The following is a 14,025-nucleotide window of genomic DNA, read 5'->3' on the forward strand; positions in this document are numbered from 1 at the left end:
CGGTGTCGGGCGACCGCGCCTTGCTCGGAAATATATAGACGTCACGCTGGTTCCCGATAGAGACCATGGATTCATAATAAAGGCTAGATCTCTCGTCTGCGTTTTCAACCGAGACCAAACGGTTTTGTTTTGTCCTCAACGTGCAACATGTAGTTATGGCACAGCATACATAATATGAGTAATGGTTTTATGTTGTCAAAAAAAAAATAATGTTCTAAAAAAGGTACACGGTTTCCCTTTAGAAATGTGCATCAGGATATGCTGCATGTTGAAATCCCCACCCTGTACAGAGATGTATGTATTGGTGATACTTATGAATGGGTATAACCATGGCTTTTCACACGAAAATGATATTGAACAGAACATTATTCATGCGTATGCAGTGCCACAAGTAGACCTGTTACGTTCATGACAAACCAAACCGTTTCCAAATCGGCTAAAAATTGAGCAAGTTATTATTATTACAATACCACTAAAAACACAATCAAGTCAGTAAGTAGTCAAAAAATGCAGTACGCGCCTGTTATGTTAGTGGACGTGCGGATCGATCCAGAGGCGTAGTTGCAACGCTCCATTTACCCTCACACACCTATTGGCCACTAGGTGTGTGAGCGAACGGTCACGTGCAGACTACGAGACCGCCGCACCTCACTGGGAACTACGCTGGGGCGCCTTCCGCTAAATGAGCCTGGAATTCGAGAGGTATTTATAGCCCTCTAGGCAAGTCCTTGTCTCAGTCAAGGTGACCTACATTTTTGGGGGGCGATTTTGACGTCTGGGAGACTGTGCTTGCCTCGGTGACGCCCCAGAAGCCGTTTTCCAACTTGCAAATTGCTTTAGCTTTTACGTTATTGGGTCTGAAAGAGGCCAAAACTGCCCCAGATGCATTGTGGGTGTTCTATTTGTCAGCAGGACACACCGGCCAATCGAGCGCTGTCATTTTGAACCATCACGTTTGGCTGAGTGGAATTCTAGGACGGAGTGGAATTCGGATTGATGCAGGGTTCAAGCAAGAGCAGGTGCAGTACCGTTTTCGGCCAGCGTGGTGTGCCAAAGAGTAGGTGGCGCCGTTCCAAAGTAGATGCATAGATACATTACACGGTACTTTCTGTGAGGGTAACGAAAATAAGTTTGTTTAACTTTTATCCACAAAACAATTGTGTTTTGTAATTGTGGAATTTATGCTGGGATGGACTCCAGCCCCCCCCGCGACCCGGTGTGCAGGATAAGCGGTTTGACGATGGATGGATGGATGGAATTGTGGAATTTACACTGCAACGCAAGCTACAGCACATGTCATTTGGCAAAATGGGAATGTATTGATGTGAACAAAATGTTATGTCGGAAAGGTGGATATGCCTCATTTCTTCCAGAACAGGACCCTCAGCCCTCAGCCAGGCCACAGCAGGACCACACCCGGGCCAAAGCACGACTCTTTCCAAGGCCAAAGCATGACTCTCACATAACACACATAACATATAGCACACTACACATCTCATGAACACCGACAAGATTTTTGTCTTTTTCTTTTGAAGTGGCCCAAATCGCTTATATTAAAAGTAGACTAATGAAAATTGCTGCTGTGATTTGATTCTTTTAATAAACCACGTAACTTGATGATCCAAGGTGTTGAACAGGTGCGATGTGTGTGGTCACAGCGCGCACATCTGATGTTGCTCACAGTGGTCCTCCGTGTGCTCAGGGAGCTTTTGTGTACGCCCAGACACGTGAGAAATCAGAGGGAACGTTGCTGGCAACCTGACCCAAGAGGGATTTTAAATAGCGGACTTATCCTGAAGAAGCGGAATACTCTTCAGTCATAAAGGAAGACTCACTACGGAAGGTGTTTAGGCCAGCAGAGGAGGCCTTGCTGGCCCTGACCGGGGGGCGATTTTGACGTCTGGGAGACTGTGCTTGCCTTGGTGACGCCCCAGAAGCCGTTTTCCAACTTGCAAATTGCTTTAGCTTTTACGTTATTGGGTCTGAAAGAGGCCAAAACTGCCCCAGATGCATTGTGGGTGTTCTATTTGTCAGCAGGACACACCGGCCAATCGAGCGCTGTCATTTTGAACCATCACGTTTGGCTGAGTGGAATTCTAGGACGGAGTGGAATTCGGATTGATGCAGGGTTCAAGCAAGAGCAGGTGCAGTACCGTTTTCGGCCAGCGTGGTGTGCCAAAGAGTAGGTGGCGCCGTTCCAAAGTAGATGCATAGATACATTACACGGTACTTTCTGTGAGGGTAACGAAAATAAGTTTGTTTAACTTTTATCCACAAAACAATTGTGTTTTGTAATTGTGGAATTTATGCTGGGATGGACTCCAGCCCCCCCCCGCGACCCGGTGTGCAGGATAAGCGGTTTGACGATGGATGGATGGATGGAATTGTGGAATTTACACTGCAACGCAAGCTACAGCACATGTCATTTGGCAAAATGGGAATGTATTGATGTGAACAAAATGTTATGTCGGAAAGGTGGATATGCCTCATTTCTTCCAGAACAGGACCCTCAGCCCTCAGCCAGGCCACAGCAGGACCACACCCGGGCCAAAGCACGACTCTTTCCAAGGCCAAAGCATGACTCTCACATAACACACATAACATATAGCACACTACACATCTCATGAACACCGACAAGATTTTTGTCTTTTTCTTTTGAAGTGGCCCAAATCGCTTATATTAAAAGTAGACTAATGAAAATTGCTGCTGTGATTTGATTCTTTTAATAAACCACGTAACTTGATGATCCAAGGTGTTGAACAGGTGCGATGTGTGTGGTCACAGCGCGCACATCTGATGTTGCTCACAGTGGTCCTCCGTGTGCTCAGGGAGCTTTTGTGTACGCCCAGACACGTGAGAAATCAGAGGGAACGTTGCTGGCAACCTGACCCAAGAGGGATTTTAAATAGCGGACTTATCCTGAAGAAGCGGAATACTCTTCAGTCATAAAGGAAGACTCACTACGGAAGGTGTTTAGGCCAGCAGAGGAGGCCTTGCTGGCCCTGACCGCCCTCCACCTGTAGAAAACCTGTAGAAACTGAAACATATAGAGTTGGACAGTCAGTTTGAGCTCACAATCCTGACAATTGTGATAATAATACAGAAAAGCTCTGAGAAACAGGCCAAGTTAAAGAGACAATCAATATGATTGTATGTAAAATAACACATACGCCTAAAAGAAAAAAGAAGCATGAGGGGTATTAAGGAGAACAACGACTTAATGTAATCAATTGGTGCAAAAGCAGCTCGTGATGGTTTTGTGCATCTCAGCTGATCTCTCGGGGAGCGACGGGGACGCGTCATGCCACATCACGCCATGACGCTGGCACATCTGACTATATACAGTCCACTGGACAGGAAAAAGAGAGATATATTTTGGATGATGTTTAGGCCAGCAGAGAAGGCCTTGTACAGTCAATTTGAACTCACAATCCTGACAATTGTGATAATAATACAGAAAAGCTCTGGGAGACAAGTTAGAGAGACAATCAATATGATTGTATTTTTAAAAAAATGGATGATGTTTAGGCCAGCAAAGAAGGCCTTGCTGGCCCTGACCGCCCTCCACCTGTGGAAAACCTGTAGAAACTGAAATATATAGAGATATATAGGCAGTTTGAACTCACAATCCTGACAATAGTGATAATAATACAGAAAGGCTTTGGTTTTTCACGCGAAAATGATATACAACAGAACATTATTCATACGTATGCAGTGCCATAAATAGCCCTGTTACGTTCATGACGAACCAAAGCGTCTCCAAATCGGCTATAAATTGAGCAAGTTATTATTATTACAAGTGCATGCACCACTAAAAACATGAGGGGCCTCACTGCGCATGCGCACCTTGCTCGGAGATTTGGGGTCGCGGGTTCGGTTCCCGATAAATTTATAATAAAGGCTAGATGTCTCGTCCGCTTTGCGGAGGTGCGGTCCGATTTAGAAGCGTACTTTTGCCGCGCTCCATATTCCCTCGCACATGGTGTGGACACACATGGTTGGACAGCTCAAGTTGGCGAAGCCAGTCTGTGCCAGTGGCGAACGAACCCCTTTCACGCCCGTGACAGGCTTTGAAGCGTCGGTGTCGGGCGACCGCGCCTTGCTCGGAAATATATAGACGTCACGCTGGTTCCCGATAGAGACCATGGATTCATAATAAAGGCTAGATCTCTCGTCTGCGTTTTCAACCGAGACCAAACGGTTTTGTTTTGTCCTCAACGTGCAACATGTAGTTATGGCACAGCATACATAATATGAGTAATGGTTTTATGTTGTCAAAAAAAAAATAATGTTCTAAAAAAGGTACACGGTTTCCCTTTAGAAATGTGCATCAGGATATGCTGCATGTTGAAATCCCCACCCTGTACAGAGATGTATGTATTGGTGATACTTATGAATGGGTATAACCATGGCTTTTCACACGAAAATGATATTGAACAGAACATTATTCATGCGTATGCAGTGCCACAAGTAGACCTGTTACGTTCATGACAAACCAAACCGTTTCCAAATCGGCTAAAAATTGAGCAAGTTATTATTATTACAATACCACTAAAAACACAATCAAGTCAGTAAGTAGTCAAAAAATGCAGTACGCGCCTGTTATGTTAGTGGACGTGCGGATCGATCCAGAGGCGTAGTTGCAACGCTCCATTTACCCTCACACACCTATTGGCCACTAGGTGTGTGAGCGAACGGTCACGTGCAGACTACGAGACCGCCGCACCTCACTGGGAACTACGCTGGGGCGCCTTCCGCTAAATGAGCCCGGAATTCGAGAGGTATTTATAGCCCTCTAGGCAAGTCCTTGTCTCAGTCAAGGTGACCTACATTTTTGGGGGGCGATTTTGACGTCTGGGAGACTGTGCTTGCCTCGGTGACGCCCCAGAAGCCGTTTTCCAACTTGCAAATTGCTTTAGCTTTTACGTTATTGGGTCTGAAAGAGGCCAAAACTGCCCCAGATGCATTGTGGGTGTTCGATTTGTCAGCAGGACACACCGGCCAATCGAGCGCTGTCATTTTGAACCATCACGTTTGGCTGAGTGGAATTCTAGGACAGAGTGGAATTCGGATTGATGCAGGGTTCAAGCAAGAGCAGGTGCAGTACCGTTTTCGGCCAGCGTGGTGTGCCAAAGAGTAGGTGGCGCCGTTCCAAAGTAGATGCATAGATACATTACACGGTACTTTCTGTGAGGGTAACGAAAATAAGTTTGTTTAACTTTTATCCACAAAACAATTGTGTTTTGTAATTGTGGAATTTATGCTGGGATGGACTCCAGCCCCCCCCGCGACCCGGTGTGCAGGATAAGCGGTTTGACGATGGATGGATGGATGGAATTGTGGAATTTACACTGCAACGCAAGCTACAGCACATGTCATTTGGCAAAATGGGAATGTATTGATGTGAACAAAATGTTATGTCGGAAAGGTGGATATGCCTCATTTCTTCCAGAACAGGACCCTCAGCCCTCAGCCAGGCCACAGCAGGACCACACCCGGGCCAAAGCACGACTCTTTCCAAGGCCAAAGCATGACTCTCACATAACACACATAACATATAGCACACTACACATCTCATGAACACCGACAAGATTTTTGTCTTTTTCTTTTGAAGTGGCCCAAATCGCTTATATTAAAAGTAGACTAATGAAAATTGCTGCTGTGATTTGATTCTTTTAATAAACCACGTAACTTGATGATCCAAGGTGTTGAACAGGTGCGATGTGTGTGGTCACAGCGCGCACATCTGATGTTGCTCACAGTGGTCCTCCGTGTGCTCAGGGAGCTTTTGTGTACGCCCAGACACGTGAGAAATCAGAGGGAACGTTGCTGGCAACCTGACCCAAGAGGGATTTTAAATAGCGGACTTATCCTGAAGAAGCGGAATACTCTTCAGTCATAAAGGAAGACTCACTACGGAAGGTGTTTAGGCCAGCAGAGGAGGCCTTGCTGGCCCTGACCGCCCTCCACCTGTAGAAAACCTGTAGAAACTGAAACATATAGAGTTGGACAGTCAGTTTGAGCTCACAATCCTGACAATTGTGATAATAATACAGAAAAGCTCTGAGAAACAGGCCAAGTTAAAGAGACAATCAATATGATTGTATGTAAAATAACACATACGCCTAAAAGAAAAAAGAAGCATGAGGGGTATTAAGGAGAACAACGACTTAATGTAATCAATTGGTGCAAAAGCAGCTCGTGATGGTTTTGTGCATCTCAGCTGATCTCTCGGGGAGCGACGGGGACGCGTCATGCCACATCACGCCATGACGCTGGCACATCTGACTATATACAGTCCACTGGACAGGAAAAAGAGAGATATATTTTGGATGATGTTTAGGCCAGCAGAGAAGGCCTTGTACAGTCAATTTGAACTCACAATCCTGACAATTGTGATAATAATACAGAAAAGCTCTGGGAGACAAGTTAGAGAGACAATCAATATGATTGTATTTTTAAAAAAATGGATGATGTTTAGGCCAGCAAAGAAGGCCTTGTACAGTCAATTTGAACTCACAATCCTGACAATTGTGATAATAATACAGAAAAGCTCTGGGAGACAAGTTAGAGAGACAATCAATATGATTGTATTTTTAAAAAAATGGATGATGTTTAGGCCAGCAAAGAAGGCCTTGCTGGCCCTGACCGCCCTCCACCTGTGGAAAACCTGTAGAAACTGAAATATATAGAGATATATAGGCAGTTTGAACTCACAATCCTGACAATAGTGATAATAATACAGAAAGGCTTTGGTTTTTCACGCGAAAATGATATACAACAGAACATTATTCATACGTATGCAGTGCCATAAATAGCCCTGTTACGTTCATGACGAACCAAAGCGTCTCCAAATCGGCTATAAATTGAGCAAGTTATTATTATTACAAGTGCATGCACCACTAAAAACATGAGGGGCCTCACTGCGCATGCGCACCTTGCTCGGAGATTTGGGGTCGCGGGTTCGGTTCCCGATAAATTTATAATAAAGGCTAGATGTCTCGTCCGCTTTGCGGAGGTGCGGTCCGATTTAGAAGCGTACTTTTGCCGCGCTCCATATTCCCTCGCACATGGTGTGGACACACATGGTTGGACAGCTCAAGTTGGCGAAGCCAGTCTGTGCCAGTGGCGAACGAACCCCTTTCACGCCCGTGACAGGCTTTGAAGCGTCGGTGTCGGGCGACCGCGCCTTGCTCGGAAATATATAGACGTCACGCTGGTTCCCGATAGAGACCATGGATTCATAATAAAGGCTAGATCTCTCGTCTGCGTTTTCAACCGAGACCAAACGGTTTTGTTTTGTCCTCAACGTGCAACATGTAGTTATGGCACAGCATACATAATATGAGTAATGGTTTTATGTTGTCAAAAAAAAAATAATGTTCTAAAAAAGGTACACGGTTTCCCTTTAGAAATGTGCATCAGGATATGCTGCATGTTGAAATCCCCACCCTGTACAGAGATGTATGTATTGGTGATACTTATGAATGGGTATAACCATGGCTTTTCACACGAAAATGATATTGAACAGAACATTATTCATGCGTATGCAGTGCCACAAGTAGACCTGTTACGTTCATGACAAACCAAACCGTTTCCAAATCGGCTAAAAATTGAGCAAGTTATTATTATTACAATACCACTAAAAACACAATCAAGTCAGTAAGTAGTCAAAAAATGCAGTACGCGCCTGTTATGTTAGTGGACGTGCGGATCGATCCAGAGGCGTAGTTGCAACGCTCCATTTACCCTCACACACCTATTGGCCACTAGGTGTGTGAGCGAACGGTCACGTGCAGACTACGAGACCGCCGCACCTCACTGGGAACTACGCTGGGGCGCCTTCCGCTAAATGAGCCCGGAATTCGAGAGGTATTTATAGCCCTCTAGGCAAGTCCTTGTCTCAGTCAAGGTGACCTACATTTTTGGGGGGCGATTTTGACGTCTGGGAGACTGTGCTTGCCTCGGTGACGCCCCAGAAGCCGTTTTCCAACTTGCAAATTGCTTTAGCTTTTACGTTATTGGGTCTGAAAGAGGCCAAAACTGCCCCAGATGCATTGTGGGTGTTCGATTTGTCAGCAGGACACACCGGCCAATCGAGCGCTGTCATTTTGAACCATCACGTTTGGCTGAGTGGAATTCTAGGACAGAGTGGAATTCGGATTGATGCAGGGTTCAAGCAAGAGCAGGTGCAGTACCGTTTTCGGCCAGCGTGGTGTGCCAAAGAGTAGGTGGCGCCGTTCCAAAGTAGATGCATAGATACATTACACGGTACTTTCTGTGAGGGTAACGAAAATAAGTTTGTTTAACTTTTATCCACAAAACAATTGTGTTTTGTAATTGTGGAATTTATGCTGGGATGGACTCCAGCCCCCCCCGCGACCCGGTGTGCAGGATAAGCGGTTTGACGATGGATGGATGGATGGAATTGTGGAATTTACACTGCAACGCAAGCTACAGCACATGTCATTTGGCAAAATGGGAATGTATTGATGTGAACAAAATGTTATGTCGGAAAGGTGGATATGCCTCATTTCTTCCAGAACAGGACCCTCAGCCCTCAGCCAGGCCACAGCAGGACCACACCCGGGCCAAAGCACGACTCTTTCCAAGGCCAAAGCATGACTCTCACATAACACACATAACATATAGCACACTACACATCTCATGAACACCGACAAGATTTTTGTCTTTTTCTTTTGAAGTGGCCCAAATCGCTTATATTAAAAGTAGACTAATGAAAATTGCTGCTGTGATTTGATTCTTTTAATAAACCACGTAACTTGATGATCCAAGGTGTTGAACAGGTGCGATGTGTGTGGTCACAGCGCGCACATCTGATGTTGCTCACAGTGGTCCTCCGTGTGCTCAGGGAGCTTTTGTGTACGCCCAGACACGTGAGAAATCAGAGGGAACGTTGCTGGCAACCTGACCCAAGAGGGATTTTAAATAGCGGACTTATCCTGAAGAAGCGGAATACTCTTCAGTCATAAAGGAAGACTCACTACGGAAGGTGTTTAGGCCAGCAGAGGAGGCCTTGCTGGCCCTGACCGCCCTCCACCTGTAGAAAACCTGTAGAAACTGAAACATATAGAGTTGGACAGTCAGTTTGAGCTCACAATCCTGACAATTGTGATAATAATACAGAAAAGCTCTGAGAAACAGGCCAAGTTAAAGAGACAATCAATATGATTGTATGTAAAATAACACATACGCCTAAAAGAAAAAAGAAGCATGAGGGGTATTAAGGAGAACAACGACTTAATGTAATCAATTGGTGCAAAAGCAGCTCGTGATGGTTTTGTGCATCTCAGCTGATCTCTCGGGGAGCGACGGGGACGCGTCATGCCACATCACGCCATGACGCTGGCACATCTGACTATATACAGTCCACTGGACAGGAAAAAGAGAGATATATTTTGGATGATGTTTAGGCCAGCAGAGAAGGCCTTGTACAGTCAATTTGAACTCACAATCCTGACAATTGTGATAATAATACAGAAAAGCTCTGGGAGACAAGTTAGAGAGACAATCAATATGATTGTATTTTTAAAAAAATGGATGATGTTTAGGCCAGCAAAGAAGGCCTTGTACAGTCAATTTGAACTCACAATCCTGACAATTGTGATAATAATACAGAAAAGCTCTGGGAGACAAGTTAGAGAGACAATCAATATGATTGTATTTTTAAAAAAATGGATGATGTTTAGGCCAGCAAAGAAGGCCTTGCTGGCCCTGACCGCCCTCCACCTGTGGAAAACCTGTAGAAACTGAAATATATAGAGATATATAGGCAGTTTGAACTCACAATCCTGACAATAGTGATAATAATACAGAAAGGCTTTGGTTTTTCACGCGAAAATGATATACAACAGAACATTATTCATACGTATGCAGTGCCATAAATAGCCCTGTTACGTTCATGACGAACCAAAGCGTCTCCAAATCGGCTATAAATTGAGCAAGTTATTATTATTACAAGTGCATGCACCACTAAAAACATGAGGGGCCTCACTGCGCATGCGCACCTTGCTCGGAGATTTGGGGTCGCGGGTTCGGTTCCCGATAAATTTATAATAAAGGCTAGATGTCTCGTCCGCTTTGCGGAGGTGCGGTCCGATTTAGAAGCGTACTTTTGCCGCGCTCCATATTCCCTCGCACATGGTGTGGACACACATGGTTGGACAGCTCAAGTTGGCGAAGCCAGTCTGTGCCAGTGGCGAACGAACCCCTTTCACGCCCGTGACAGGCTTTGAAGCGTCGGTGTCGGGCGACCGCGCCTTGCTCGGAAATATATAGACGTCACGCTGGTTCCCGATAGAGACCATGGATTCATAATAAAGGCTAGATCTCTCGTCTGCGTTTTCAACCGAGACCAAACGGTTTTGTTTTGTCCTCAACGTGCAACATGTAGTTATGGCACAGCATACATAATATGAGTAATGGTTTTATGTTGTCAAAAAAAAAATAATGTTCTAAAAAAGGTACACGGTTTCCCTTTAGAAATGTGCATCAGGATATGCTGCATGTTGAAATCCCCACCCTGTACAGAGATGTATGTATTGGTGATACTTATGAATGGGTATAACCATGGCTTTTCACACGAAAATGATATTGAACAGAACATTATTCATGCGTATGCAGTGCCACAAGTAGACCTGTTACGTTCATGACAAACCAAACCGTTTCCAAATCGGCTAAAAATTGAGCAAGTTATTATTATTACAATACCACTAAAAACACAATCAAGTCAGTAAGTAGTCAAAAAATGCAGTACGCGCCTGTTATGTTAGTGGACGTGCGGATCGATCCAGAGGCGTAGTTGCAACGCTCCATTTACCCTCACACACCTATTGGCCACTAGGTGTGTGAGCGAACGGTCACGTGCAGACTACGAGACCGCCGCACCTCACTGGGAACTACGCTGGGGCGCCTTCCGCTAAATGAGCCTGGAATTCGAGAGGTATTTATAGCCCTCTAGGCAAGTCCTTGTCTCAGTCAAGGTGACCTACATTTTTGGGGGGCGATTTTGACGTCTGGGAGACTGTGCTTGCCTTGGTGACGCCCCAGAAGCCGTTTTCCAACTTGCAAATTGCTTTAGCTTTTACGTTATTGGGTCTGAAAGAGGCCAAAACTGCCCCAGATGCATTGTGGGTGTTCTATTTGTCAGCAGGACACACCGGCCAATCGAGCGCTGTCATTTTGAACCATCACGTTTGGCTGAGTGGAATTCTAGGACGGAGTGGAATTCGGATTGATGCAGGGTTCAAGCAAGAGCAGGTGCAGTACCGTTTTCGGCCAGCGTGGTGTGCCAAAGAGTAGGTGGCGCCGTTCCAAAGTAGATGCATAGATACATTACACGGTACTTTCTGTGAGGGTAACGAAAATAAGTTTGTTTAACTTTTATCCACAAAACAATTGTGTTTTGTAATTGTGGAATTTATGCTGGGATGGACTCCAGCCCCCCCCCGCGACCCGGTGTGCAGGATAAGCGGTTTGACGATGGATGGATGGATGGAATTGTGGAATTTACACTGCAACGCAAGCTACAGCACATGTCATTTGGCAAAATGGGAATGTATTGATGTGAACAAAATGTTATGTCGGAAAGGTGGATATGCCTCATTTCTTCCAGAACAGGACCCTCAGCCCTCAGCCAGGCCACAGCAGGACCACACCCGGGCCAAAGCACGACTCTTTCCAAGGCCAAAGCATGACTCTCACATAACACACATAACATATAGCACACTACACATCTCATGAACACCGACAAGATTTTTGTCTTTTTCTTTTGAAGTGGCCCAAATCGCTTATATTAAAAGTAGACTAATGAAAATTGCTGCTGTGATTTGATTCTTTTAATAAACCACGTAACTTGATGATCCAAGGTGTTGAACAGGTGCGATGTGTGTGGTCACAGCGCGCACATCTGATGTTGCTCACAGTGGTCCTCCGTGTGCTCAGGGAGCTTTTGTGTACGCCCAGACACGTGAGAAATCAGAGGGAACGTTGCTGGCAACCTGACCCAAGAGGGATTTTAAATAGCGGACTTATCCTGAAGAAGCGGAATACTCTTCAGTCATAAAGGAAGACTCACTACGGAAGGTGTTTAGGCCAGCAGAGGAGGCCTTGCTGGCCCTGACCGCCCTCCACCTGTAGAAAACCTGTAGAAACTGAAACATATAGAGTTGGACAGTCAGTTTGAGCTCACAATCCTGACAATTGTGATAATAATACAGAAAAGCTCTGAGAAACAGGCCAAGTTAAAGAGACAATCAATATGATTGTATGTAAAATAACACATATGCCTAAAAGAAAAAAGAAGCATGAGGGGTATTAAGGAGAACAACGACTTAATGTAATCAATTGGTGCAAAAGCAGCTCGTGATGGTTTTGTGCATCTCAGCTGATCTCTCGGGGAGCGACGGGGACGCGTCATGCCACATCACGCCATGACGCTGGCACATCTGACTATATACAGTCCACTGGACAGGAAAAAGAGAGATATATTTTGGATGATGTTTAGGCCAGCAGAGAAGGCCTTGTACAGTCAATTTGAACTCACAATCCTGACAATTGTGATAATAATACAGAAAAGCTCTGGGAGACAAGTTAGAGAGACAATCAATATGATTGTATTTTTAAAAAAATGGATGATGTTTAGGCCAGCAAAGAAGGCCTTGCTGGCCCTGACCGCCCTCCACCTGTGGAAAACCTGTAGAAACTGAAATATATAGAGATATATAGGCAGTTTGAACTCACAATCCTGACAATAGTGATAATAATACAGAAAGGCTTTGGTTTTTCACGCGAAAATGATATACAACAGAACATTATTCATACGTATGCAGTGCCATAAATAGCCCTGTTACGTTCATGACGAACCAAAGCGTCTCCAAATCGGCTATAAATTGAGCAAGTTATTATTATTACAAGTGCATGCACCACTAAAAACATGAGGGGCCTCACTGCGCATGCGCACCTTGCTCGGAGATTTGGGGTCGCGGGTTCGGTTCCCGATAAATTTATAATAAAGGCTAGATGTCTCGTCCGCTTTGCGGAGGTGCGGTCCGATTTAGAAGCGTACTTTTGCCGCGCTCCATATTCCCTCGCACATGGTGTGGACACACATGGTTGGACAGCTCAAGTTGGCGAAGCCAGTCTGTGCCAGTGGCGAACGAACCCCTTTCACGCCCGTGACAGGCTTTGAAGCGTCGGTGTCGGGCGACCGCGCCTTGCTCGGAAATATATAGACGTCACGCTGGTTCCCGATAGAGACCATGGATTCATAATAAAGGCTAGATCTCTCGTCTGCGTTTTCAACCGAGACCAAACGGTTTTGTTTTGTCCTCAACGTGCAACATGTAGTTATGGCACAGCATACATAATATGAGTAATGGTTTTATGTTGTCAAAAAAAAAATAATGTTCTAAAAAAGGTACACGGTTTCCCTTTAGAAATGTGCATCAGGATATGCTGCATGTTGAAATCCCCACCCTGTACAGAGATGTATGTATTGGTGATACTTATGAATGGGTATAACCATGGCTTTTCACACGAAAATGATATTGAACAGAACATTATTCATGCGTATGCAGTGCCACAAGTAGACCTGTTACGTTCATGACAAACCAAACCGTTTCCAAATCGGCTAAAAATTGAGCAAGTTATTATTATTACAATACCACTAAAAACACAATCAAGTCAGTAAGTAGTCAAAAAATGCAGTACGCGCCTGTTATGTTAGTGGACGTGCGGATCGATCCAGAGGCGTAGTTGCAACGCTCCATTTACCCTCACACACCTATTGGCCACTAGGTGTGTGAGCGAACGGTCACGTGCAGACTACGAGACCGCCGCACCTCACTGGGAACTACGCTGGGGCGCCTTCCGCTAAATGAGCCCGGAATTCGAGAGGTATTTATAGCCCTCTAGGCAAGTCCTTGTCTCAGTCAAGGTGACCTACATTTTTGGGGGGCGATTTTGACGTCTGGGAGACTGTGCTTGCCTCGGTGACGCCCCAGA

The sequence above is a fragment of the Gasterosteus aculeatus genome, unplaced genomic scaffold (genome assembly GCF_964276395.1).
Source record: "Gasterosteus aculeatus unplaced genomic scaffold, fGasAcu3.hap1.1 HAP1_SCAFFOLD_23, whole genome shotgun sequence".
Classification (NCBI taxonomy): Eukaryota; Metazoa; Chordata; class Actinopteri; order Perciformes; family Gasterosteidae; genus Gasterosteus; species Gasterosteus aculeatus.